The 27,449-nt window shown below is 43.0% G+C and overlaps 1 long non-coding RNA gene across 1 annotated transcript in view; it reads right to left on the bottom strand.

Annotated features, from left to right (window-relative positions):
• Nucleotides 1-10,249: 10,249 nt before the first annotated feature.
• LOC139027680 (uncharacterized) overlaps nucleotides 10,250-27,449 on the bottom strand; it is a 44,812-nt gene continuing 27,612 nt past the window's right edge. Inside the window, exon 2 of the long non-coding RNA XR_011479799.1 lies at nucleotides 10,250-11,222. This is a non-coding gene — a long non-coding RNA (uncharacterized lncRNA). The remainder of the gene's footprint in view (nucleotides 11,223-27,449) is intronic.

The following is a 27,449-nucleotide window of genomic DNA, read 5'->3' as shown; positions in this document are numbered from 1 at the left end:
CAGTGCATAAAAATAACAACCAGAGCAGCTATAACACCCAGTCATTATAGCTTACCAGATGATATTACGCCTTTAATAAACAACCAACCTTAGTTTTTTCCCTTGGGGCATGCATGACAAGAAAACATATAGGTTTTCAATACCAGCCTCTCTATCACTCCCTTGTGCCTGTTCTGCAACTTTACTATTGATGTGTGTATTTACCCAGGTTTCCATACCATCCGATCACAAAGGACGGGAAATCATGTCTGAGGCTCATTTTAAACATAGAGTCATGCCTACAATATCATTCTAGACAGCATTGTAAGCATCTGCTATCCCCACAGACACGTATTTATTTTTGTAACCTACATTTGTTCATTGCTAACTAGGGTTTATGGTGCAGTTCGATCCAAATTAAATCCATTCAAATGTTGAAGAAAACTGATATCGTGATTTTATGTTTTCTGTATTTAAAAATAATAATAATGAAGAAGAAGAAATCCATTATGGAAAGCGCCTCTGGCGGACGGCATCTCTAAATTGGAATCACGATTTGCATAGCTGAGGGATTAGCTCAGATATTTAGTGGCCAGCCGTTCCCATGCAGGCTAATTAAAACCACAGAAACACATCTCTAAACTATTCCAGTCAGTAGAGGACATAAAGTTGACCTCACAGACAGTTTGATATTAGCTGAAGTGATTTTCTGCTTGTGGAATCAGGAGGATAAACACACACACGTATGTATGGACGCACGCACGCTCACACACACACACGCTCGCTCACACACACACACACGCTCGCTCACACACACACATGCTCGCTCACACACACGCTCGCTCGCTCACGCTCACTCACACACACCCACACACACACACACACACACACACACACACACACACACACACACACACACACACACACTTAATATCAAACATAACTGTTGGGGGAGTTTCCAGGGCAACACAAAGCTAATCCTTCTCTCTAAACATGACAGGGGATTTAGGAAATGGGAGTCATTGGTAGCTCTATGAGAAGCAGATGTTTGACATAGAAACTTGTGACCTAAACAAACATCCTCTGGACGACATGTCATCATCCAACTAGCATTCCAACATGGACTCAAACAAACACACAAAACAGACTGAATAAGAGAGAGTGAGAGAGAAAATTAGAGACAGAGACAGGAGGAAGGGGGAATCAATTTACAATTTACAATTGGCAACAATGAACCACAAATTGTGTGTGTGTGTGTGTGTGTGTGTGTGTGTGTGTGTGTGTGTGTGTGTGTGTGTGTCTCTCTCTCTAGGGGGGCGAGGCAATACCATATAAGGAACAGTGGAACAGGAAGTGCCTGGGGATAAATACAAGCACCTTAAGGTTAATGAGATCAGTCAGTGGAGTGGGGCCCTTTGTGCTGCTCTCTCGAATCAAATCCCATTGGCAACCAACTAGAACAGTCCAAGAACACTCTACTCTGTTGCAGCTTGCCATGTTATGTCACTGTGAATGCACTAGTGCACCACATCAAAACCTAACAGACATATTCAAAAGCAGTGAACATGTGGTTGGTTTGTCAGGAAAAACGTTTTAGTGGATCCTCTTTCATTAGTGCAGTAGTTCCACTTGCTATGCAAAACGTAGTTCCATTTCCTTAAGGACCTTTATGATTTGTGGTGATAGAAGGAAATGGGCTGGGATGTCTGTGCTCACAGTGCTGTGATATAAAGCTCTACAGGACCAGTGTTCTAATCCAGCTACTGGTTCTTGCATATATTAATGTCAGGCAGGCAGCAGTCTGATGATGATGGGACTGTGGCCCCTCGATGAGAGCATCATTATAATTTTTATGACTCTGTCAAAATGACCACCGTCATACTGGCTCTTTTCAGAAGATGGGCTGTCTGCCACACACATACACGCACACGCACACGCACACGCACACGCACACGCACACACACACACACACACACACACACTGGAGTGGAGTGGAGTTTGAGTTTCTCCGTCTATAATCCCAGTGATGAATTACCCCATGTATTTAGTAAAGCCCATTTAACAAGAAAGGGAGGTCCTTATGTAGCCCTGGCAATAACACACAGAATAAATGAATATATCTAAATGCATCAAAGGCTGGCGGTTCAAATTCAGATGTCGTGGTACAAATTGAACAAGCACAGCACAGTACACAAGAGGCTTAATATATTACTGTATTCCAGACCCTATTTTTCCCCCTCCTATCAACTCTGAAGGTATAATCGTGTGGTGATGGCTGTCTTAGAAATCCAAATATATGAATGATGTCTACATAATGTAATGTACTGTATGTTGATACCATTCTAAAGTCACTGTATTTTAATTTAAATGTATTTAAATGCTGTGTCATTGCAGTCAATATAATATTCTGTCTCCAATGCTGATTGGACAAATAGTCAGTGTGAGTCAAGGCTATAGGTAAGTTATTGAGCTGAGGGCTTTACCATGCCTTCTGTTACACACAGTGAAGCACAGAGGACTCTACAAACACCACTATTGAATAGAGCAGCTGAATAGACAGCCTTTCTTTGCACATTAGGCCTATTATTGATCGAGTAATTACACAGATACTGTAGAACCTACTGTCAAATGTCAAATAGATATGCCAGCAAAAAGTATGACCAAATAAAATAACAATCATTAAGTTTTAACTCTTTTTTAGGGACCCCTCTGTGAGACAGAGAGAGCGAGAGAGAGAGAGAAAAGGAGAGAGAGAAAATGAGAGTGAGAGAGAGAGAAAGAGAGGGACTGAGACATAAGAGAGAGTGAGAAAGAGATACAAAAATAACTATAATGTAACATTTATCAAGGTAAAGTCCTGATGAATATTTAAAAGTCAAGTCTATGTATAAAGCAGTTATAAATGGCATTATCTCAGCACTGCAAAGTATTTCATGAAGTTGCTGTCTCCTCATTTATTCACTTTGAAAGTTCTCATAATTGAACAGTGTCTAGTTCTCAGTGGGAGGCTTGTGGGGGTGTTTTAGACTGGAAGAAGACTAATTTCCCATTCCGTAGCGAGGAGGCACAGGCTTCCTCGTTAATTAATAACACCTTCACATGGCTGCAGCCTGTATTCAGAACTACAGGCCCTCGGGCTATGATCAAGTTCACCTTGGTGGACGCAGACAGGCAGCGTTTGGTGTGTGTGCATGTGTGTGTATTTGTGTTCTTGTTTGAAATGTCTCTCCTGCTACAGCTGTTTAACACAGCCAGGTCAACCATGATACAAGTCAGTATTCAACGTCCATCCATGTCTGAGGATGTCGGGAGATGACGTGGAAAACAGCCACCAGGGGCAACAGTGAGTGCTGTTACCTTCAAGTAGGTTTCGGTTTTGCTAGGGCATTGCGGACAGGGATGGCAGATGGGCGTAAGCATCTGCCTCTGATTCCAAAAGTTGCATGTTAAAATCCAGCAATAGAAAGATTTTTGTTTTAAGTCTATACCAAACCTTAACCCTTACTATTCGGAGTGAATGCCTAACCTTAAGATTTCTGAGTTAATGTCTAAACTCAACCCTAAACTTAAAAATCCGGAGTTAATGCCTTAATTTAACCTTCAAGTGGAACTGACAGCATTTTAGCAACATTAAATCTTATTCAAATCTGTTCATATACACCCCTAGGAAGAATGACACTTCTTTTTTCTGACAAGCAAGCACTTAGCGATGGTCATTTTAACTTTTTCATAAATTCTTAGAATTTGTGAAAATTCTATAGCAATATAAAATGGGAAAGCAGCCGTGCGTTTGGACAATTGATAGACACTGCAGTAAATGAAACCTAATAAAAACATCCGTCTCGCCCAGGACCGGAGTCTACGCAGACCGGTGCACCATAGCCAATCAAAACTACAGTAGGCTTTTATGCAAAACAAGCCATTTGCCACAGGCCCTGCCATCATTTACTTTGAACTGGACTGTGTGTTTACAGGCAGTTGGGCCTGTCATCATTCACTTTGAACTGACTGTGTGTTTACAGGTAGTTGGTCCTGTCATCATTCACTTTGAACTGGACTGTGTGTTTACAGGTAGTTGGTCCTGCCATCATTCACTTTGAACTGGACTGTGTGTTTACAGGCAGAGGGCCTGCCATCATTCACATTGAACTGGACTGTGTGTTTACAGGTAGTTGTCCTGCCATCATTCACATTGAACTGACTGTGTGTTTACAGGGTTGGTCCTGCCATCATTGACATTGAACTGGATCTGTGTGTTACAGGTAGTTGGTCCTGCCATCATTCACATTGAACTGGACTGTGTGTTTACAGGTAGTTGGTCCTGCCATCATTCACATTGAACTGGACTGGGTGTTTACAGGTAGTTGGTCCTGCCATCATTCACATTGAACTGGACTGTGTGTTTACAGGTAGTTGGTCCTGCCATCATTACATTGAACTGGACTGTGTGTTTACAGGTAGTTTGTCCTGCCATCATTCACATTGAACTGGACTGTGTGTTTACCAGGTAGTTGGTCCTGCCCATCATTCACATTGAACTGGACTGTGTGTTTACAGGCAGTTGCAACAGCGCGGCTTTAGATCATTAGAACGCATTCGTTAAAAGCCACAAAATACACCTGGATTTCGTGAAAATATGTCAATACCATCGGAGTCCTCTTACATTTGGGAACGTTTCAGTCCTATTGACACAAATGAGAGAACACCTCAATCTGACTTTTTTACTCGCCCTAGCAGAGCTGGTTAGCTAGGCTGTTTACATGTTATCTACATAATTCGTGACTAACTAGTACCTTTTTTTTGCCTACGTTTACTGACACTGGACATATTCAGCCGGTGTTGCGCGTTTGTTAATTCATCTGGCACATTCAGATGAGAGTGCTCTGAAATCAGAGTAGATAGCCAGAGTAAATGTTTGAACGCAAGACATATGCTAACTGGATAATTCGTTCAAGTTCTTGCAAGCTAACCAAATGACACCTACATTTCTASCTGTGTATAGCCACAGAAAAACGATATGAGGGGAAAACGCCAGTCACTCACCCTCTCCTCCAATGACATGACATGATCTTAGTTACATTCCTCCGTTTTTGTCTCAAAAAAAGATTGCGTCGTTGAGACTAAAACAGTACATCCTGAATGGAGGCAGCAAACAATGTATGTAATTTTAAGTCAAGTAGAACCTATTTTTAAAACCTCTTATGAAGTTAGTTTTGTAGCATTAACTGGGAATTTTATGTTTTTGACTGATATTATGATTGTCTGTTTGTTTCATATCTACAAAGTAGTTAAAATCGCTGTCAGTTCCACTTCTAAATTTGACATTTCAGAAACATGGATGAATGTCTAATTCTGACGTGAGACTGTGAGAGCTAGTTGGTTTAACATGGGGTCAGGAAGATGTCAAGTCTGACTTCATGTCATACCATAGGTGGAAGATGTGAAATATGATTTCATGTCAACTGATGTTTATACAACTGAAATACTAAAGTTATAAAATAGCTAAGGGGTTGAAGGTGCTGGAAGAGAAAGAGAGAAGAGTGATCGAGAAAGAGAGGGAGGGAGGGAGGGAGAGAAAGAAAGAAAGAGAGAGAAAGCGAGAGAGATAWTGTTGAATTATAAATTTCACATGACCCCAGTCAGATCATAAATCCCAAATCCACAGTTGAACACAATGTCCCAGTAAAACAACACTGTGGAAATAGATTTTTGAGAGAGCTAAGCTGCTTTTGTCCAACTGTAAGTATTGCTATGATTATTAAGATTTGTCWACTACTATTTCCTCCTAACACACAAATGCTTACTGGTACTTTTCAAGATAGTTTCACTTAAGGTATGAATTAGATTTTTTGCCGCCAAGCGGATGCGTTTCTTGGGTCAAACAAAATGAAACAGAAAGAGAAAGGTAAACATGCCCTATGACAGCATAAAAAGTGCTCCTTCAGAAAGCATTGCAACGGCAGACCGCTTACTGTCCTGTAGAGAAAATATATGCACACACACACACACACACACTGTGGTCAGGCAGCCAGGTAGTTATCCAGCGCCTTTTAACTGTCCGCCTCCTCACCATTATGACTATTAATGGTTAGGTAATGTGTGTGTGTGTGTGTGTGTGTGTGTGTGTGTGTGTGTGTGTGTGTGTGTGTGTGTGTGTGTGTGCTGTAACAATGGCAATTACCCAGCCTCCATCCAATACTCAAAGGACCATTCAAAAGGCATTCATCCTGAGAGGGGCCATACGATATGACAGAGGCCTGGAGTAGTCCCTTGTGACTGCACACACTCCAACACACCAGCACAAGCGCACACTCTCTCGCTCTCTATGGCACCTAGATCTGGAATGTAAGTCTAWACAGTGTAATTAAGCAAGGCAACAGTTTGATCTTAGTAGCCACAAGTGATGAGGGTTTTTCACAAGCTGCTAACCACAAAACTATGGTGGAGTTTCACAAAGCATTAAAAGCCACTTTGGGCCTCCTCCCTCTACCAACAGAAAGCAGTAAGCTGCCAGTCAGAGTTGCTGCGGATTGCTGTCACTTTTCCACTGGTGAAGAGAATACAGCTAGCGAGAGGCTGCTGCTTCAAGTCAGAAGGAATGACACAGTAAAGAGGCATCTGTAATTGAACCCTATTCCTTACATAGTGCACTACTTTAGACCAGAGATGTGGGGCTCTGGTCAAAAGTAGTGCACTACATAGGGAATAGGATACAATTTTCGTGCACACCCTAAGAGGTGAGTGAAGAGTATGGTTTGCAGACGGTGTGCTTAGAGGCAGCTTGTCCTTCACAGTCTCATCTAAAACCCTCTGAGCTAAAACAGAGCTAATTAGCAATATAACCATCTGCTGCTGCTCACTAATCTCAAATTGACCATGGCAGCGTCCCAAAAGGCACCCTATTCCCGATGGGCACTGGTCAAAAGTAATGCACTATATAGGGAATATGGTGCCATTTGGTGCCAGCTCTTGTCATGAACCCATAGCTGTAATAGCTACCACCTACTGTAGAATCAAGCTTTCCATTACCTTCAGAGGCCTTTACGAGAGTCCAGACTCTATTAATTATTTAGCATAATATGTCAATGAGGAAGTGTCACTTGAGAGTTCGTATAAGAGTGGGTGACTTTGCAGATTTGGCACATCTTGGATGGATGGAACTGAGAATAACTGACTTACTTTACTGGCTTTCGGTATCTCTACATGTTTTTTTTACACATTTCTTTGGTTTTACACTTACTATGGCTTAGGTGTATTGCCCCAAAACGAACATCCCGTTAAAAGCATGACCAGTACAAAATCCCAGGTGAAAATTAGGCTGTATTGGAACATACAGCCAGTTACTGTCACTATAATCATTTAAACAAATGACTCAGCCTTATGCTGCTAGCAGGGGAAGATAATCTCTGTTGGGGAGATTACTTTTTCAACTCTCGCTCTGACAGATACAGGCTGCATCTGAGTCTTTGTTTAATTAGTCAACAGAGATTGCTCATTATACGATCATGTCCACCTGAACCTCTGAATGTCTGACTACCCCAACATAACAGGTCCTCTATTCACAGCCTCAGTGGTCAATGGTCTAACAGACTCATCAATCAATCATTAATGTAATTAATTATGTTTGTGTTTTTGGATGGTTCCTTAGAGGCTACAATGCAATAGAGGTCCCAGAATTATGGGCATGTTCAGATGCTGTTTTAAAATTGCACATGAAACCAGTCTTCTACCTTCAGACTCTGTCTGGCCTTTCAACATGTACTTTTATATCTTTAAGGCAAACCAAACAAAATATCTGCAAGGAAATGCAGTCTTGGTTTTCCGCCAAGGTGTCTGTGTCTGAGCAGAGATAACAATAGCCAACATCAGCCTTCTCCTTCTAATTCAGACAGCTGAGCTGGGGTGTTACGTCTTTCTGTTCTCTTAATCCTCCCAGCGTTGCCACGACAAGGTTACCCCATCGCCGATGTCGTCGTCATGGCAACTCATCATCATCACCACCAGCCTCCTCTCCTTCTCCTCCCTCTCCCCCCTCCTCTCCTTCTCCTCCCTCCTCCCACACCCTCTAGCCCCAGTTATCCATCCCAGTGATTTGTTTGCAATTAAAACACAGTGCTCAGAGTGGATCTGCCCTCATTTAACCGAGGTTAAAGTTCCTCTGAGGCATTTTGGCTGCTCATCACTAACTCCTCCTGCACCAATGGCTGCATGGATCAGACTATATCATGCATCATTATGCCAGACTTGGCATTCAGGTGCTAAAATGGAGGAGGAGGAGGAGGAGGTGAGGGAGCTGGCCAGGAGGAAAAAGGCTCTTTCAGTGATGACTCGTAGTCTCCAGAATGGTGGCTGGTTTGGTGTCTGGTCTGGCTCCTACAAACAGCTGTTTTCAATCTATGGCCTGATTTATTGAAAACAGAGACTCTATGCAGAGTATAGTAGACCGTGGACTATGTAAATGGCCATTGCAATACAGAATGAACATTGTTAGTGAGGTTATAGGAGATGCAAATAGCCTGCTGCCCACAGACGATCCACAGCACATAAACAGTATAAAGCCACATGTCATATATGACCCCTTTCGCATGACATATTTCACAACATTTGAATATCTGGTGTGTGTAAGGCTACAATGATGGTAGAAGATTCAGAGTGAACAGTGTCTATGTGCTGGGCTTCTATCAAATAGAACTGGAGAGGATGCTTGACGTAAATGAATCTTTGAACTTGCCCTCACAGTTGTTTAATCCTATGTACAATAGCTCCAGTTATTATGTCTAACATTTTGCATATCAATCACCATCATGCACACAAGGGCGCATTCACTATGATCACACAGAGAGCCATAGAAAACCAGTTTCTTGTAGTGAAAAACATCAAAAAGATTCCATAGAAGTAACCATAAAAAAGGCATACTTCCCTGATGTATAGATGACATTCATAGTGTGAATTTGATAATTTCCATAGAGGGACTATACAGCTAAGAAACCCAAAATGCAACCAATCCTAAGATTTTGAGTCACATATTATCACAAGCTTTCCTTAAAAGAAAATAAACAATCTCCCTTAGCATACTAGTAGTTTAGGTGATTCATTCTACCATTTTATTAACAAGCATGCATCAAACATGAAAGACATACATGTCGTGTACATGAGTAACATCATCGAGGATAACACACAATACAATCTGGGACTTATTTCCCTTATGGTCCTCTTGAAAATATGATAAACATACTTTCTATTGTCTCTGGTGTTCTTTACACAAATCCTTTCCAAAGTCAGTAAAGTTTCAAGGTGGAACTCTCTAAAACATGTTTTAATGTAATGACACCATCTCCAGAAATAGAAAGACAATGCAGCATTATTCTTAGACTAAAACCCTTTACGTCTACATTGGTCATTAATTCTACTTCAGACATGCTGTCTAGAAAGGGGAAAATACAGGTCACWCACTGTTAAAGGGCAATCCGGAATTCAAACAACAACACAGCTATAACCCTGCCACTTTCTGGGGTTCCGATGGGGCATTTATACATTTTATTCTTCAACAATCAATGCCTATATATCATTAATATAAAAGTTTTAAAAAATGGATGTCCCAATGTCAGCTTGCACCTTTAAAGATTCAGTTTGAGCTTTCCAGCCAGGCAGGATGTTCTCCTCAACATCCARATCAAATGTTGGAGTGCTATGGTATGAGCCGGCTAATATACTCCACACATGCATGGTTTCACTCATTAGGACATGTTGGCAAACAGAGATGTACTCTGTCCTAGTGCCAGGATTTCTATGGTTATGGTTGGAGGCCCATACCGCAAAATACAATTTTTCCTTTTAAATTCCAAATCTAAAAACTAAACTCTTGAATTTTTAATACTATCTTAGATAATGTGCAAATAGTTTTTACAGAGAACTACATTTGTTAGCTGAAACTACACAAGTCATTTCCATGAGAACATGTTTAGTGACAGACACATCTGGAGTGTGTGGAGTCAGGCAAGCCACAGTGACAGCCTGGCCCCCAAAGGGTAGAAGTGTGAAAACCAGAATTGTCAGATAGTTCTACCTAACCTCCCTGTTCCTTCCTTCTCTCTGACACTAACACATGGAGCCTGTAGAACTGCTCATATGAATCTCCAAAAACAAGCAAAGGCTCATTTTGAGAAATGTTGAAATAGATTTCTATGGTAATACAATGTAGTATTGATTTACATAGCACAGAGCATGTTTCACGTGAGTAAGCTATGCTCTCATGAGGATGACACAGGAATCAGGTTCATTCATATTTGTTTATTATAGAATTTGTATTTTGTAGCTGGTATACTGTTTCCACCAGAAACAATTAATTTTGTGTGCTGAAAATTAATGAGAGAAGCTCAAAAGCCTTCCCAGTCTAATATAGTATCTGGAACCTTATTGTTCCCTACAGGGAGTAGCATTGTGCTTCAGCAGCAGACAGACAGTTAGGCAGACAGACAGTTAGGCAGGTAAGACAGACAGACAGACAGACAGACAGACAGACAGACAGACAGACAGACAGACAGACAGACAGACAGACAGACAGACAGACACACACAAACAGTGTTCGGTGTTTGAAGCCTACAGCATTACCTGAGGATGCCGATTCTCCAGTCAGGAGCAACTAGTAGGCAGAATTGTATTCATTTTCTATAAAAAATATAAACGCAACATGTAAAGTGTTGGTCCCAGGTTTCATGAGCTGAAATAAAAGATCCCAGAAATGTTCCATACCCACAAAAAGCTTATTTCTCTCAGATTTCGTGCACACATTTTTATTTACATCCCTGTTAGTGAGCATTTCCCCTTTGCCAAGATAATCCATCCACCTGAGGGGTGTGGCATATCAAGAAGCTGATTAAACATCATGATTATTACACAGATGCACCTTGTGCTGGGGGGAAATAAAGGGTAACTCTAAAATGTGCAGTTTTGTTACACAACACCACACAACGCCACAGATGTCTCAAGTTTTGAAAGAGTGTGCAATTGGCATGTTGACAGCAGGAATGTCCACCAGAGTTGTCAGAGAATTGATTGTTATTTCTCTACCATAAGCCGCATCCAACGTTTTCAGAGAATTTGGCAGCACATCCAACCGGCCTCACAAATGCAGTCCATGTGTAACCACGCCAGCCCAGGACCTCCACATCCGACTTCTTCACCTGCAGGATCATCTGAGACCAGCCACCCAGGCAGTTGATGAAACTGATGAGTATTTCTGTCTGTAATAAATCAAATCAAACTTAATTTGTCACGTGCGCCAAATACAAGTGTAGACCTTACCGTGAAATGCTTACTTACAAGCCCTTAACCAACAGTGCAGTTCAAGAAGAGTTCTGCCAGGGCCTGGGATCGGGAGAGACAYTTAAGTGTTTTAGTACTATATCTCTTGACACAATGATGAAAATAATCATGGCCTCTAAACCTTCAAGCTGCATACTGGATCCTATTCCTACTAAACTACTGAAAGAGCTGCTGTGCTTGGCCCTCCTATGTTGAACATAATAAACGGCTCTCTATCCACCGGATGTGTACCAAACTCACTAAAAGTGGCAGTAATAAAGCCTCTCTTGAAAAAGCCAAACCTTGACCCGGAAAATATAAAAAACTATCGGCCTATATCGAATCTTCCATTCCTCTCAAAAATTTTAGAAAAAGCTGTTGCGCAGCAACTCACTGCCTTCCTGAAGACAAACAATGTATACGAAATGCTTCAGTCTGGTTTTAGACCCCATCATAGCACTGAGACTGCACTTGTGAAGGTGGTAAATTACCTTTTAATGGCGTCAGACCGAGGCTCTGCATCTGTCCTCGTGCTACTAGACCTTAGTGCTGCCTTTGACACCATCGATCACCACATTCTTTTGGAGAGACTGGAAACCCAAATTGGTCTACACGCACAAGTTCTGGCCTGGTTTAGATCTTATCTGTCGGAAAGATATCAGTTTGTCTCTGTGAATGGTTTGTCCTCTGACAAATCAACTGTACATTTCGGTGTTCCTCAAGCTTCCGATTTTAGGACCACTATTGTTTTCACTATATATTTTACCTCTGGGGATGTCATTCGAAAACATAATGTTAACTTTCACTGCTATGCGGAGACACACAGCTGTACATTTCAATGAAACATGATGAAGCCCCAAAATTGCCCTCGCTAGAAGCCTGTGTTTCAGACATAAGGAAGTGGATGGCTGAAAACGTTCTACTTTTAAACTCGGACAAAACAGAGATGCTTGTTCTAGGTCCCAAGAACAAAAGAGATCTTCTGTAAATCTGACAATTAATCTTGATGGTTGTAAAGTCGTCTCAAATAAAACTGTGAAGGACCTCGGCGTTACTCTTGACCCTGATCTCTCTTTTGACGAACATATCAAGACTGTTTCAAGGACAGCTTTTTTCCATCTACGTAACATTGCAAAAATCAGAAATTTTCTGCCAAAAATGATGCAGAAAAATTAATCCATGCATTTGTTACTTCTAGGTTAGACTACTGCAATGCTCTACGTTCCGGCTACCCGGATAAAGCACTAAATAAACTTCAGTTAGTGCTAAATACGGCTGCTAGAATCCTGACTAGAACCAAGAAATTTGATCATATTACTCCAGTGCTAGCTTCCCTACACTGGCTTCCTGTTAAGGCAAGGGCTGATTTCAAGGTTTTACTGTAACCTATAAAGCGTTACATGGGCTTGCTCCTACCTATCTTTCCGAGTTGGTCCTGCCGTACATACCTACACGTACGCTACGGTCACAAGACGCAGGCCTCCTAATTGTCCCTAGAATTTCTAAGCAAACAGCTGGAGGCAGGGCTTTCTCCTATAGATCTCCATTTTTATGGAATGGTCTGCCTACCCATGTGAGAGACGCAGACTCGGTCTCAACCTTTAAGTCTTTACTGAAGACTTATCCTTCAGTAGGTCATATGATTGAGTGTAGTCTGGCCCAGGAGTGTGAAGTGGTAACGGAAAGGCTCTGGAGCAACGAACCGCCCTTGCTGTCTCTGCCTGGCCGGTTCCCCTCCACTGGGATTCTCTACCTCAACCCTATTACAGGGCTGAGTCACTGGCTACTGGTGCTCTTTCATGCCGTCCCTAGGAGGGGTGCGCCTTGAGTGGGTTGAGTTACTGACGTGATCTTCCTGTCTGGGTTGGCGCCCCCCCTTGGTTTGTGCTGTGGTGGAGATCTTTGGGGGCTATACTCGGCCTTGTCTCAGGATTGTAAGTGGTGGTTGAAGATATCCCTCTAGTGGTGCGGGGGCTGTGCTTTGGCAAAGTGGGTGGGGTTATATCTTTCCTGTTTGGCCCTGTCCGGGGGTATCATCGGATGGGGCCACAGTGTCTCCTGACCCCTCCTGTCTCAGCCTCCAGTATTTATGCTGCAGTAGTTTGTGTCGGGGGGCTAGGGCCAGTTGGTTTATCTGGAGTACTTCTCCTGTCTTATCCAGTGTTCCTGTGTGAATTTAAGTATGCTCTCTCTAATTCTCTCCTTCTCTCTTTCTTTCTCTCTCGGAGGACCTGAGCCTTAGGACCATACATCAGGACTACTGGGCATGATGACTCCTTGCTGTCCCCAGTCCACCTGGCCTTGCTGCTGTCCCAGTTTCAACTGTTCTGCCTGCGGTTATGGAACCCCTACCTGTCCCAGACCTGCTGTTTTCAACTCTTAATGATCGGCTATGAAAAGCCAACTGACATTTATTCCTGATTATTATTGACCATGCTTGTCATTTATGAACATTTTGAAAATCTTGGCTCTCTCTAATTCTCTCCTTCTTTCTCTCTCTCGGAGGAACTGAGCCCTAGGACCATACGTCAGGACTACCGGCATGATGACTCCTTGCTGTCCCCAGTCCACCTGGCCTTGCTGCTGTCCCAGTTTCAACTGTTCTGCCTGCGGTTATGGAACCCCTACCTGTCCCAGACCTGCTGTTTTCAACTCTTAAAAAGCCAATGACATTTATTCCTGATTATTATTTGACCATGCTTGTCATTTATGAACATTTTGAACATCTTGGCCATGTTCTGTTATAATCTCCACCCGGCACAGCCAGAAGAGGACTGGCCCCCTCATAGCCTGGTTCCTCTCTAGGTTTCTTCCTAGGTTTTGGCCTTTCTAGGGAGTTTTTCCTAGCCACCGTGCTTCTACACCTGCATTGTTGGTGCTGTTTGGGTTTTAGGCTGGGTTTCTGTACACACTTCGAGATATTCGCTGATGTACGAAGGGCTATATAAAATAAACTTGATTGATTGATTGAGTTAAGAAAATATTTACCAAATAGACTAAAGTAAAAAATTATAATAAAAAGTAACATAATAAGAGTAACGAGGCTATATACAGGGGTACTGGTACCGAGTCAGTGTGCAACGGTACAGGTTAGTTGAGGTAATTTGTACATCTAGGTAGGGGTGAAGTGACTATGCATAGATAATAAACAGCGAGTGACCGCAGTGTACAAAAGGGGGGGGGGGGGGGGCAGTGTAAATAGTCCGGTAGTGATTTGATTAATGTGCAGCAGTCTTATGGCTTGTGGGAAGAACTTCGAGGAGCATTTTGGTTCTAGACTTGGCGCTTCGGCACCGCTTGCCGTTCGGTAGCAGAGAAAACAGTCTATAATTTGGGTGACTGGAGTCTGACAATTTTATGGACTTTCCTCTGACACGCCTATTATATAGGTTCTGGATGGCAGGAAGCTTGGTCCCAGTTATGTACTGGGCAGTACGCACTACCCTCTGTAGCGCCTTACGGTCAGATGCCGAGCAGTTGCCATACCAGGTGGTGATGCAACCAGTCAGGATGCTCTCGATGGTGCAGCTGTAGAACCTTTTGGGGATCTGGGGACCCATGCCAAATCTGTTCAGTCTCCTGAGGGGGAAAAGGTTTTGTCGTGTCCTCTTCACAACTGTCTTGGTATGTTTGGACCATGATAGTTCGTTGGTGATGTGGACACTGAGGAACTTGAAACTCTCGACCCGCTCCACTACAGCCCCGTCAATGTTAATGGGGACCTGTTCGGCCCACCTTTTCCTGTAGTCCACGATCAGCTCCTTTGTCTTGCTCATATTGAGAGAGAGGTTGTTGTCCTGGCACCACACTGCCAGTTCTCTGACCTCCTCCCTATAGGCTGTCTCATCAATGTTGGTGATCAGGCCTACCACTGTTGTGTTGTCAGCAATCTTAATGATGGTGTTTGAGTCGTGTTTGGCCACGCAGTCGTGGGTGAACAGGGAGTACAGGAGGGGACTAAGTACACAAGTACACATTTTTGTTCACATCGGCTATCGAGAGCGTTATCACACAGTCATCCAGAACAGTTGGTGCTCTCGTGCATGCTTCAGCGTTGCTTGCCCTCAAAGCGAGCATAAAAGGCATTTAGCTCATCTGGTAGGCTCGCGTCACTGGGCAGCTCGTGTCTGGGTTTCCCTTTGAAGTCCATAATATAGTCATCAGGACTATATGGGGCCATGTTCAAACCCCTGGCCTCAGATATACACAGTATATAGGCCTATATGGTCTATGACTCTATACACTGTAACAACTGATGTCTATGGCTTCAATGAATAAATGTATTGTATTCACAGGTTAACATATAACATTAAAATGACAGTGGGATTTCACAAATTACTCCAGTAAATTGTAGTTATCCATAAAAAGGAACTACTGTACTTTTCTGGTAAATGTTTTTTTTTTTTGAAGACCCAAGACACCTACAGCCAACGCATTGCTACACAATTTGGGGCCCCTGATCTGAACAAATAGAAGGCTCTTTGTATGTGTACTGTGGATAGCCAATGCCCTGGAGTCTRCAGCTGCAGAAAACAGCTGCCTGTAACAGGATTGGGTTGGACTGAACAGGGGGCAGTGGGGGAGGACATGAGGGGCTTGACTGTTGTCTTGATTCCTTCCCGTCCTTTCCTCTCAGCTGGTCTTCCGCTTTCTCCGTCTTCCTCTCTGTCCTGACAAAAAGAATCCTGTCTTCCAGAAAAAAGGGTCAGCGATTGAGCGCTTACTTCCACGCATGTGGACACAACTGCTCCCTCTGTGGCAGTGTGAGTGAGAAGTCACCAGGAAGCTAATCACCACTAGACCGGAACATCCAGACACTGGTGTTATCTTACAGTTAGAAACACCATGGACAAATATCTAGATAATCGCTCATTGACAGACATGATGTCTTTCTCTCACCAGGATCCAGGAACCGTGAGCCTTTTCATTACAATTTCAACATTGACACATTGAATACATAACAGTCAGATACATCTGCACTGTCACATGTTAGCTTACAACAATTTTCGGTGTTTGTCCCTTTCTTGTTGTTCTGTATATAAAATGTAACACAATATAGTTCTACCCATACACTGTAGATTTAATTCAATCCACAAAGAGAGGTGAACTGAATGCGTGAAATCTCCTGTAGGCTGGCTTGTTAAAATCAATGCTTGCTATTTGCATGGTTCAGTCAGATGTCTGTTGTTCCCTGTTGGCTTGCAGAAACTCCTGTTGGAATTGATTTGAATAAAATTATGCCTTTCACACCCCAAGGAACTTGATTGTTGACAAAATGCCAGGTAGCCAGGACGATATTTGTACTCAACTCTACATAACAATCAGACATACTGTATTTACATAGCTCCATATTCCAGGGCAGTTGTCATGGTTAAGCTCTGAGGGCTGCAGTATCTAGTGAGAAATTAGGTGATTCTTAAACACATCCATCAATCACTCTCTCACAAGTGGTAGAAGCTGAGGTGGTGATGTTCTGATCTGACAGTCATTTACAAAAACACCCTTCATGTTCAATCTCACAGCTGCCACGCTCACGCACACGCACACACACCTCATAATTTATCTCAGACTGGGAGAGAAAACAGTTTAAAGTAATTGGAATGCAGTTTTTCTTGCGATGGAAACAGAAAACAATTGACACGGTAAGCGAAAAATGCAATCACTGGCGTATAGAGTTACATGTGTCATTGACCAGCGAGTGTAATGTGGCTGACTAGGACAGACACCGATCCTGCCAGCGATGCGGCTATGGACCCAGTACACTTACTATGGCCCTCCCGCTGGGTTTATCCCCATTAAAACACAGCAGAGACAAATAACAAGGCTCCCTCCTACACACCAACTCATTGGCATGACAACGAATGACCATAGGACAGCAAGACAGCACAAACAGATCTGGAACCAGGCTACAGTTTATTTACCCTTATTTTAGATGTTCATTGGCCGTCCAAACATGGAGGTCTCTAACCCTGACATGAACCACTGGCTTGCATCACAAATGGCCCCCTTTTGGGACATAAGCCCAGGACTCTACCTAATGGAGCCCATCACTTTAAACGAAACTAAAGCTGTTGCTTGAGTCCAAACAAACTCCTCAGGATCTAAATAATGTCATTAGTAGATTATCTTAACTAACTGGCTCACTGAAGCTGACTGACTGTCTGACTGGAGCAGGCAGGGGGATAGATAGAGAAGTACAGCCTCTGCATCCCACATTACACCTTATTCCCTTTATAGTGCACTACTTTTGACCAGGGCCCATTGGGCTATGGTTAAAATAAGTGCACTATGTAGGGAATAGGGTTCCATTTGGTACCTAAATTCAAGTCCTTCTTCCACATGATTCATTAACGAAAAAAGCTATTCTGATATGCAGATTTAATTGGCGTTTTGAGTGGTATCAGGTATCCTTCGGAAAGAGTTGACAATTTTGAAATGAGAGGTTGTATGATTTAAACAAAGATTACAAATGCAGTCATTTATGTGTGATGGTCTCCATCAAAGCAATCTGACATTAGAATTCAACTTTAGAGTTGAAAGAATTCCTCTCATAAAAAACACTGTAAATGGAGAAACCTGGGTTCAAACAATCATCATAACATTGTAAAGCCATGATTCATATGACTACAGGTTTAACTGAGCCAGTAGAGTAGTGTCTTGCTGTGTGGTCTACTGTGCTCAGAGGAAGCAACAGTGGAGTTAACATTTTCAGATGAGGCACTCATTCATTCATGTAAACCAAATGAAAGTGCTATAAATATGAATGACAATAGTAAGGATTGAGAATGTTGCAGTGTTGTACAACAACAGCCAACACACTCACACAAAAATAAACTGGTGGCATCTTCAGCAGGATAAACACTTGTAAACTGTACTTAGTGTTTTCCAAGTCATCATAACAACATCTTCAAACTAAACATCGGCTCTGCCCTATCCCACCCCAAGTATGAATCCTACATGTCCTACTGCAGAAACCAGACCTGCATTTTATACCATTTAACACACTCTCGGCCTCACAGTGGAATCCCGAGGTTAAAATGGAATAGGATTAAAATGCTTCAAAGTTTGAAAGCACTCCCACATGTACAAGCCTTTTTTATAACTGCAATTTCGAAGTTCCTGCAGGGTAAAATAAAGCTGTTTTAAGAATAACATGCTGACAACACCGGTCGCATCATGTGCGCGAGAGTTGCAAAATAAATGTACACATACAGTGGGGAGAACAAGTATTTGATACACAGCCGATTTTGCAGGTTTTCCTACTTACAAAGCATGTAGAGGTCTGTCATTTTTATCATAGGTACACTTCAACTGTGAGAGACGGAATCTAAAACAAAAATCCAGAAAATCACATTGTATGATTTTTAAGTAATTAATTTGCATTTTATTGCATGACATAAGTATTTGATACATCAGAAAAGCAGAACTGAATATTTGGTACAGAAACCTTTGTTTGCAATTACAGAGATCATACGTTTCCTGTAGTTCTTGACCAGGTTTGCACACACTGCAGCAGGGATTTTGGCCCACTTCTCCATACAGACCTTATCCAGATCCTTCAGGTTTCGGGGCTGTCGCTGGGCAATACGGACTTTCAGCTCCCTCCAAAGATTTTCTATTGGGTTCAGGTCTGGAGACTGGCTAGGCCACTCCAGGACCTTGAGATGCTTCTTACGGAGCCACTCCTTAGTTGCCCTGGCTGTGTGTTTCGGGTCGTTGTCATGCTGGAAGACCCAGCCACGACCCATCTTCAATGCTCTTACTGAGGGAAGGAGGTTGTTGGCCAAGATCTTGCGATACTTGGCCCCATCCATCCTCCCCTCAATACGGTGGAGTCGTCTTGTCCCCTTTGCAGAAAAGCATCCCCAAATAATGATGTTTCCACCTCCATGCTTCACGGTTGGGATRGTGTTCTTGGGGTTGTACTCATCCTTCTTCTTCCTCCAAACACGGCGAGTGGAGTTTAGACCAAAAAGCTATATTTTTGTCTCATCAGACCACATGACCTTCTCCCATTCCTCCTCTGGATCATCCTAGATGGTCATTGGCAAACTTCAGACGGGCCTGGACATGCGCTGGCTTGAGCAGGGGGACCTTGCGTGCGCTGCATGATTTTAATCCATGACGGCGTAGTGTGTTACTAATGGTTTTCTTTGAGACTGTGGTCCCAGCTCTCTTCAGGTCATTGACCAGGTCCTGCCGTGTAGTTCTGGGCTGATCCCTCACCTTCCTCATGATCATTGATGCCCCACGAGGTAAGATCTTGCATGGAGCCCCAGACCGAGGGTGATTGACCGTCATCTTAAACTTCTTCCATTTTCGAATAATTGCGCCAACAGTTGTTGCTTTCTCACCAAGCTGCTTGCCTATTGTCCTGTAGCCCATCCCAGCCTTGTGCAGGTCTACAATTTACACAGCTCTCTGGTCTTGGCCATTGTGGAGAGGTTGGAGTCTGTTTGATTGAGTGTGTGGACAGGTGTCTTTTATACAGGTAACGAGTTCAAACAGGTGCAGTTAATACAGGCAATGAGTGGAGAACAGGAGGGCTTCTTAAAGAAAAACTAACAGGTCTGTGAGAGCCGGAATTCTTACTGGTTGGTAGGTGATCAAATACTTATGTCATGCAATAAAATGCAAATTAATTACTTAAAAATCTCCCAACTCCTCATTGGATTTTAGAAGCATATACACACGTGCCATCTCCTCATTGGTTATACCCACGTGGGTGATTGAAAGATTGGTTATGGTAATAAGGCTGGTTATGGTAATACACCTTATTATGAAAGTTAGATGCCAATCGCCATATGAAGTCCAAAGAAGAAAAAGCCTGGAAGGAGGAGAGATAACTAGAAACGATTCGGTTGACCGTTTTATGTGTGGATTAATTGTCGGAGTAGAGGACCTTGCATTTCTGGTAAAATAACAACTCAATGTGTACATCCCAGGACAAATTAGTTAGCAACAGCAAGCTAGCTAGCTAAATTGCCATAAATGTTTAATACTCTTTGATCTGTCCCCAAATTAATATAATTGGTTCAGAGTTTGTTCTGATATTTCAACCTGCGTGTCGTGATCGCGTTTGGTCTGGGGGGACAAAATCAATTTGTGCACGATGGCATGCGTCCCGTTTGGGCATGGTGTGAGTCTAAAGGGCCGCATGCATCACACCGAATGGGGGTCTCCTTTCCACATTTTTACGCAATTCTACATGTAAAATTGGTTTGCAAGAACTCTTTCGGCAGCTAAACGCTATCGGTGTGTTCGAGCCATAACTGAATGCAAATGCAGAATCTACGGTACCTCCATAAGCATGTCAGTGTCTTTGTCCTAAATGGTACCTTATTCCTACATAGTGTCAGGGTTAGAAACCTTCATGTTTGGCATGCCATTGAACACCTAAAATAAGGGTAAATAAACTGTAGCCTGGTTCCAGATCTGTTTGTGCTGTCTTGCTGTCCTTTGGTCGTTCATTGTCATGCCAATTCAGTCAGTCGGCTGGATTTGCTGTAGGGTTGTGGGTAAAAATAAGTGGTGTCTTGTCCCTCTCTGCAGTGCACTCTGGTCCCTGACTGTGAGAGGAGAGTGGTCAATCTCATGCGCAATTTCCCTCTGCTTCCCTCCCCTCACATCAGTCTTTGATAAATAGCTGGGCTGGCAGAGACAGAGCTGGAGGTGCTGGGGTGGGGAGTGAATGACCCTCAACCTCTGGCCTTTCCTAAACAGTTACAGAGTGTATGTGATTTAAGGCCAGCTCAGAGATTAGCTGTAGTTTGATAGCTTCCCCTGGTCAGGGCCGGCTCAGCAGTCCCAGCTAGTTACACACTATCTGAGGTCATTGTACTGTAGTGTAGGAAGTCTTACTGTTGGGCAGAAACTTCTGTCATTGTCCCAAATGAACCGGAAGACCATGTCCGTATCCCAAATGGCACCCTTTTCCCTATATAGTGCACTACTTTTGACCAGGGACAATAAGACTCTATGAAGGGAATAGTGTGGCATTTGAGACACATCCTCAATTTTCTGTAATGGAAGCAGGTTTCAAAAGACCATTTCCATCCACAAAAACTATTCCAGAAAGATAGGATGAATTTGCCCTTTAACGCTGAAATCAATTTCTCATGACATGTTACATAAACACAATTGAGTTCAAAGAAGATACAAGGCAGAATGAGGGAGAGAGAGAGAGAGAGAAAGAAAGCAGTTTCCTGCTGTGTCATGCCAGAACATCTGCTCTCTTGTCTTTAATCTCACTTCCTCTTTATCATCGTCATTTATCACTACTGAATGGCCAGACATGGAGCCACATTTAACACCGGTCCTCACCAGAGCTGCAACCTGAACATCGCTCGGTTTTTCCCTTTACTGATTCAGTCCATCAGTGAAGTGAAACGGAGCAATATTCAGTTTGGATTCCAGGCTACAAATGGGGCCTAACCTGCAGACTTCTCTTCAGTTTGGCTGAGAGTGAGAGGAACGTTCATATCGTTGATCCTCTTGACACACTAGGTGAATTGAAGCAGAATGCTCATTAGGCTGGCGTTGTTAGTGTTGCATACAGTACTGCACTCCAACATCAGGGCACTTAGCCATAGTGTATCTACTACATAGTGCACTACTTTTCACCAGAGGGCACTGGTCAAAAGTAGGTTAAGAGCATTGGGCCAGTGACTGAAAGGTCGCTGGTTCGAATCCCCGAGAAGACTACGTGAAAAATCTGTTAAGGTGCGCTTAAGCAAAGCACTTATCCAGAGCGACTTACAGGATCAATTATGGTTAAGAGTGCCTGCTAAATTACTCAGATGTAAATGTAAACTTGGGACGCAGCCACCATCTACATTTGGGTCCCAATCTCCGAGTCTAGTGTAATGCAATATAATATCATTACCATGACAGCTAGCTGTACTAGAAGGGCACAAGGCGAGACCCAGATGCAGACACGGGAGCCAGATGGTTTTGTCTTTGATATTTATTTAAAAATCCAAAAGCGTTAGGCAAGAGAATGGTCGTGGACAGGCAAGGGTCAAAACCGTGAGGACTAGCAAAAAGAGAATAGAAGCAGGAGCACGGGAAAACATGCTGGTTGACTTGAAAGGCATACAAGACAAACTGGCACAGAGAGACAGGAAACAGAGCGATAAATACACCAGGGAAAATAAGTGACACCTGGAGGGGGGGGGGGGRTRRRRAMAAKCACAAGGACAGGTGAAACTTATGGTGTGACATGTACAATACCATCCCACTATTTACAGTTGAAGTCGGAAGTTTACATACACTTAGGTTGGAGTCATTAAAACTAGCTTTTCAACGACTCAACACATTTCTTGTTAACAAACTATGACACAAGTCATTTTTCCAACAATTGTTTACAGATTATTTCACTTATAATTTACTGTATCACAATTCCAGTGGGTCAAAAGTTTACCTACACTAAGTTGACTGTGCCTCTAAACAGCTTGGAAAATTCCTAATTGAAATCATTTGAGTCAATTGGAGGTGTACCTGTGGATGTATTTCAAGGCCTACCTTCAAACTCAGTGCCTCTTTGCTTGACATCATGGGAAAATTAAAAGAAATCAGCCAAGACCTCAGAAAATAAATTGTAGACCTCTGGTTTATCCTTGGGAGCAATTTCCAAACGCTTGAAGGTACCACATTCATCTGTACAAACAATAGTATGCAAGTATAAACACCATGGGACCACGCAGCCTTCATAACGCTCAGGAAGGAGACACGTTCTGTCTCCTAGAGATGAACGTACTCTGGTGCGAAAAGTGCAAATCAATCCCAGAACAACAGCAAAGGACCTGTCTCTTATACACATCTAGATGTGTATAAGAGACAGGTGAAGCACGGGGCTGGTAGCATCATGTTGTGGGGGTGCTTTGCTGCAGGAGGGACTGGTGCACTTCACAAAATAGATGGCATAATGACGAAGGGAAATGATGTGGATATATTGAAGCAACATCTCAAGACATCAGTCAGGAAGTTAAAGCTTGGTCGCAAATGGGTCTTCCAAATGGACAATGACCCCAAGCATACTTCCAAAGTTGTGGCAAAATGKCTTAAGGACAACAAAGTCAAGGTATTGGAGTGGCCATCACAAAGCCCTGACCTCAATCCTWTAGAAMATTTKTGGGCAGAACTGAAAAAGCGTRKGCGAGCAAGGAGGCCTACAAACCTGACTCAGTTACACCAGCTCTGTCAGGAGGAATGGGCCAAAATTCACCCAACTTATTGTGGGAAGCTTGTGGAAGGCTACCTGAAACGTTTGACCCAAGTTAAACAATTTAAAGGCAATGCTACCAAACACTAATTGAGTGTATGTAAACTTCTGACCCACTGGAATGTGACGAAAGAAATATATACTGAAATAAATAATTCTCTCTACTATTATTCTGACATTTCACATTCTTACAATAAAGTGGTGATCCTAACTGACCTAAGACAGGGAATTTTTACTAGGAGTAAATGTCAGGAACTGTGAAAAACTGAGTTTAAATGTATTTGGCTAAGGTGTATGTAAACTTCCGACTTCAACTGTATATGGACTTAGGAAATAACTCAAACATTTTAATGACTGGCTGGCTTGTCTGAATATCACAATGGAGCTATGAAAACAACTGTGTAGCTAATATCCCTGAAGTTGGGCGTATTTGAATGAAAATGTGTATTTAAATGAAAAATCTCTCATTTACAAAGGGTCAGTATGAAGTTAAGATAACAGTTGAGAAGTTATTAAAACATTAAAAAGTATCAACTTTATTGGTATAAAAATCATTACTGCTACTTACAATACACTGATTATTTATTGGTCTAAATACATGGTTATTGGTTACAGAGGTAATTAATTAGTGACTGTCTGAAGGCCTTTACTGTACATTATACTCTCTCTGTTCAGGTCTGGTAACAAGGCTATAGTGGTCTCATCGATCCTCTGAACTGCAGCCTGAGTGGGAGGAGGTGGAAATGGAAATGGTGGTTGTCTTGCTGAAGCCACTTCTCTGTAATGTCTCAGTAATGACTACAGCAGGTCAGTAGTCAGCAGCAGAACTAGAACACCTTATCCCCCGATGAGTCTGTCTTCTGCTCCTCTTCCTCCAGTGGTGCTGAGCCGCAGACTGACAGAAACCTCCTCTTCCTCCAGTGGTGCTGAACATTTTAYTGGCACGGACAAACAATGAATGGAGTTCAGGAATTTGTGAGAATTCAGGAATTCGATTTATTGTCAAATAAATGTAAAAAAATCTTAGAATGCACTCATACCTGTATCAGCCAGGTCACCCGTGATACAAGTCAGTATTCGACGTCCATCCATGTCTGAGGAAGTCGGAAGATGACATGGAAACCGGCCACTAGTGGCAACAGTGAGCGCTATTACCTTCAATTGGGTTTTGGGTTTGCTATGGCATTGTGGACAGGGATGGCAGATAGGCGTAAGAACTGGGTGTAAGCACCTGCCTCTGAATCCAAAGGTTGCATATAATGTTTTTTATTTAAAAAATGTAAGCCTATCCCAAACCTTAACCATTTGGAGTAAATACCTAACCTTAAGATGTATGAGTTAATGCCTAAACTTAACCATAAACACGTAGAAATTCAGAACTTGGAAATGTTACTTATGATAAACATGGATGATACGTCTAATTCTGACGTGAGACTGTGAGAGCTAGTTAACCTGTATAGTATATACATTTTCTTATTGTATCGGGTATTTCATATTTTGTGTTAAAATACAGAAAATTATATGTGCCTCATTTGCATAAATACACTAGCTGTATGTTTTTTTATTATTATTATTATTATTTATTTTAAGGGGGTTGATACATGGTTACTCCACTTAGATCGAATAGAGCCACATAACAGTTAGCCTGCATCTGCTAAATAAATACAGTACATTATGAGGTTTGGCTTTGACATTCAAGTCCTCATAGTTGACTTCCGACAAGTTGACCCGAGACTCTTAACATTTTTAAAAGCCTTGGATGGGTAAGAAGGAAACTGCTGAAGAAGAGTCTTATATGACCCTACTAGTCATTGCCCTAACGGGGACAAATACAGTTGTATTGATTAGAATGGAGTCTTTCACAGTCTAGATAAGCATCAACTTTTGATCAAAGGAAGAAAAAAACATCATGAACGCATCTCAAATGGCACCCTATTCCCTTTATAGAGCAYCACTTACCCAATGAGCCCTGGTCAAAAGTAGTGCACTATAAAGGGAATAGGGTAACATTTGAGAGACACGCTATATCACATGACAGCGAGGTTCCAGTTCAGTTCCCGGCCTCTGCTATATGGACAAACAGATTGGTTGTGTTGTGCAACTCAGGGCCGGGAATTCACCTGGTAGAGGCAGGCCACAGTGGCTCTCAGGGTAATCAGGCAGTCAGAGGGGGTATTTATTTTTAATTTCAAAAGAGAAAGAACGTTACTAATATTGGTGGACTTACTTGACCTAACTCAAATCTAGATGGTCCCGTGTGGCTCAGTTGGTAGAGCATGGCGCTTGCAACGCCAGGGTTGTGGGTTCATTCCCCACGGGGGGACCAGGATGAATATGTATGAACTTTCCAATTTGTAAGTCGCTCTGGATAAGAGCGTCTGCTAAATGACTTAAATGTAAATGTAAATGTAGATGTATAGGCTAATTAATTTCACATTACAGAATATACCACAAAATCATTACCAAATATATTTCTTATTTGAATGAGGTTTTTACTTCACTAAAGTTAAAACTCAAACTCTCCCTGGGGTGGCTTGAATCTTAAATGCATCGAAAGGTCAAGCACAAACTACTGTCAATATGGTGACAGTAGTTTTCAGCCTGAAACCTAGTTGCAGCGTAGCTCACAAAGAGGCTACCTATGGTACCCAAGCCCGGATCCGTTGCAAGGCAGCCTCACAATAGAGGCTAACCTATTTCACCAGCCCGGGACGCCGTGCAGGCAGCTCCACAAAAGGAGGCTACCTCTATCTGTACCCCAGGCCCTGACCGTGCTGCAGGCCAGCTCACAAAAGAGGCCTTACCTATGTTGTACCCAGCCCCGACCGTTGCAGGCCAGCTCACAAAGGGAGCCTATTTACCCAGCCGGACCTTGCAGGCAGGCTCACAAAGAGGCTACCTCATGTCCTCAGCCCGACCGTGCAGGAGCTCACAAAGAGGGCTACCTAGTACCTGCCAGCCCAACCGTGCAGGCAGCTCACAAAGAGGCTACCTTATGTACCCAGCCCGACTGTGCAGGCAGCTCACAAAGAGGCCACCTATTTACCCAGCCCGACCGTGCAGGCAGCTCACAAAGAGGCCCCGTATTTACCCACGCCGACCGTGCGGCCAGCTCTCAAAGAGGCCACCTATTTACCCAGCCCGACCGTCGCAGGCAGCTCACAAAGAGGCCTACCTATGTACCCAGCCCGACCGTGCAGGCAGCTCACAAAGAGAGCTACCTAATGTACCAGCCCGACGTGCAGGCAAGCTAGGAGAGAAAACAGCAGCCTGGCAATATGAAAGACATCACTGTTTTTAGACATGGTGGGTCTCGTGGGGACGACAAACCCTCCAAGGCCTAGATTCTCATATTGACAGTGTGTTTGCAAACAACATTTGGAAGGGCCCAAATGCAAGGATGTCTGTCTCTGCTGAGCAGCGATGGACCAAAGTTCAGGCAATTTTCAATTCCTTCGTGAGAGAGAAATGAGCAGAGAGAGAGGTAAGTGAGAAAGAGAGAGAGAGGTAAGTGAGAGAGAGAGAGGTGAGAGAGAGAGAGGTGAGAGAGAGAGAGAAGAGGTAAGAGAGAGAGAGAGAGAGGTAAGAGAGAGAGAGAGAGAGGTAAGAGAGAGAGAGAGGGAGGTAAGAGAGGAGAGAGAGAGAGAGAGAGAAAGAGAGAGGAGAGGAGAGAGAGAGAGAGAGAGAGAGAGAGAGAGAGAGAGAGAGAGAGAGAGAGAGAGAGAGAGAGAGAGAGAGATGAGAGAGAGGGAGAGGGGGTAAGAGAGGTAAGAGAGAGACAGAGAGAGAGAGAGAGGGGTAAGAGAGCGAGAGAGAGAGAGAGAAATAGCCCCATGGCTAACTAACACAACAGACGGCCTACAACACCTCCGGGTGGGGAGAAGAAGAGTGGGAGTCAGAAAACTAGAAGTACTGGAGGACAAAATTACTTTGAAGCCGAAAA

The sequence above is a fragment of the Salvelinus sp. IW2-2015 genome, linkage group LG4q.2 (genome assembly GCF_002910315.2).
Source record: "Salvelinus sp. IW2-2015 linkage group LG4q.2, ASM291031v2, whole genome shotgun sequence".
In the NCBI taxonomy this organism is placed as follows: domain Eukaryota; kingdom Metazoa; phylum Chordata; class Actinopteri; order Salmoniformes; family Salmonidae; genus Salvelinus; species Salvelinus sp. IW2-2015.
The sequence above is the reverse complement of the archived record's forward strand: the minus strand, read 5'-3'. Positions and strand labels throughout refer to the sequence as shown.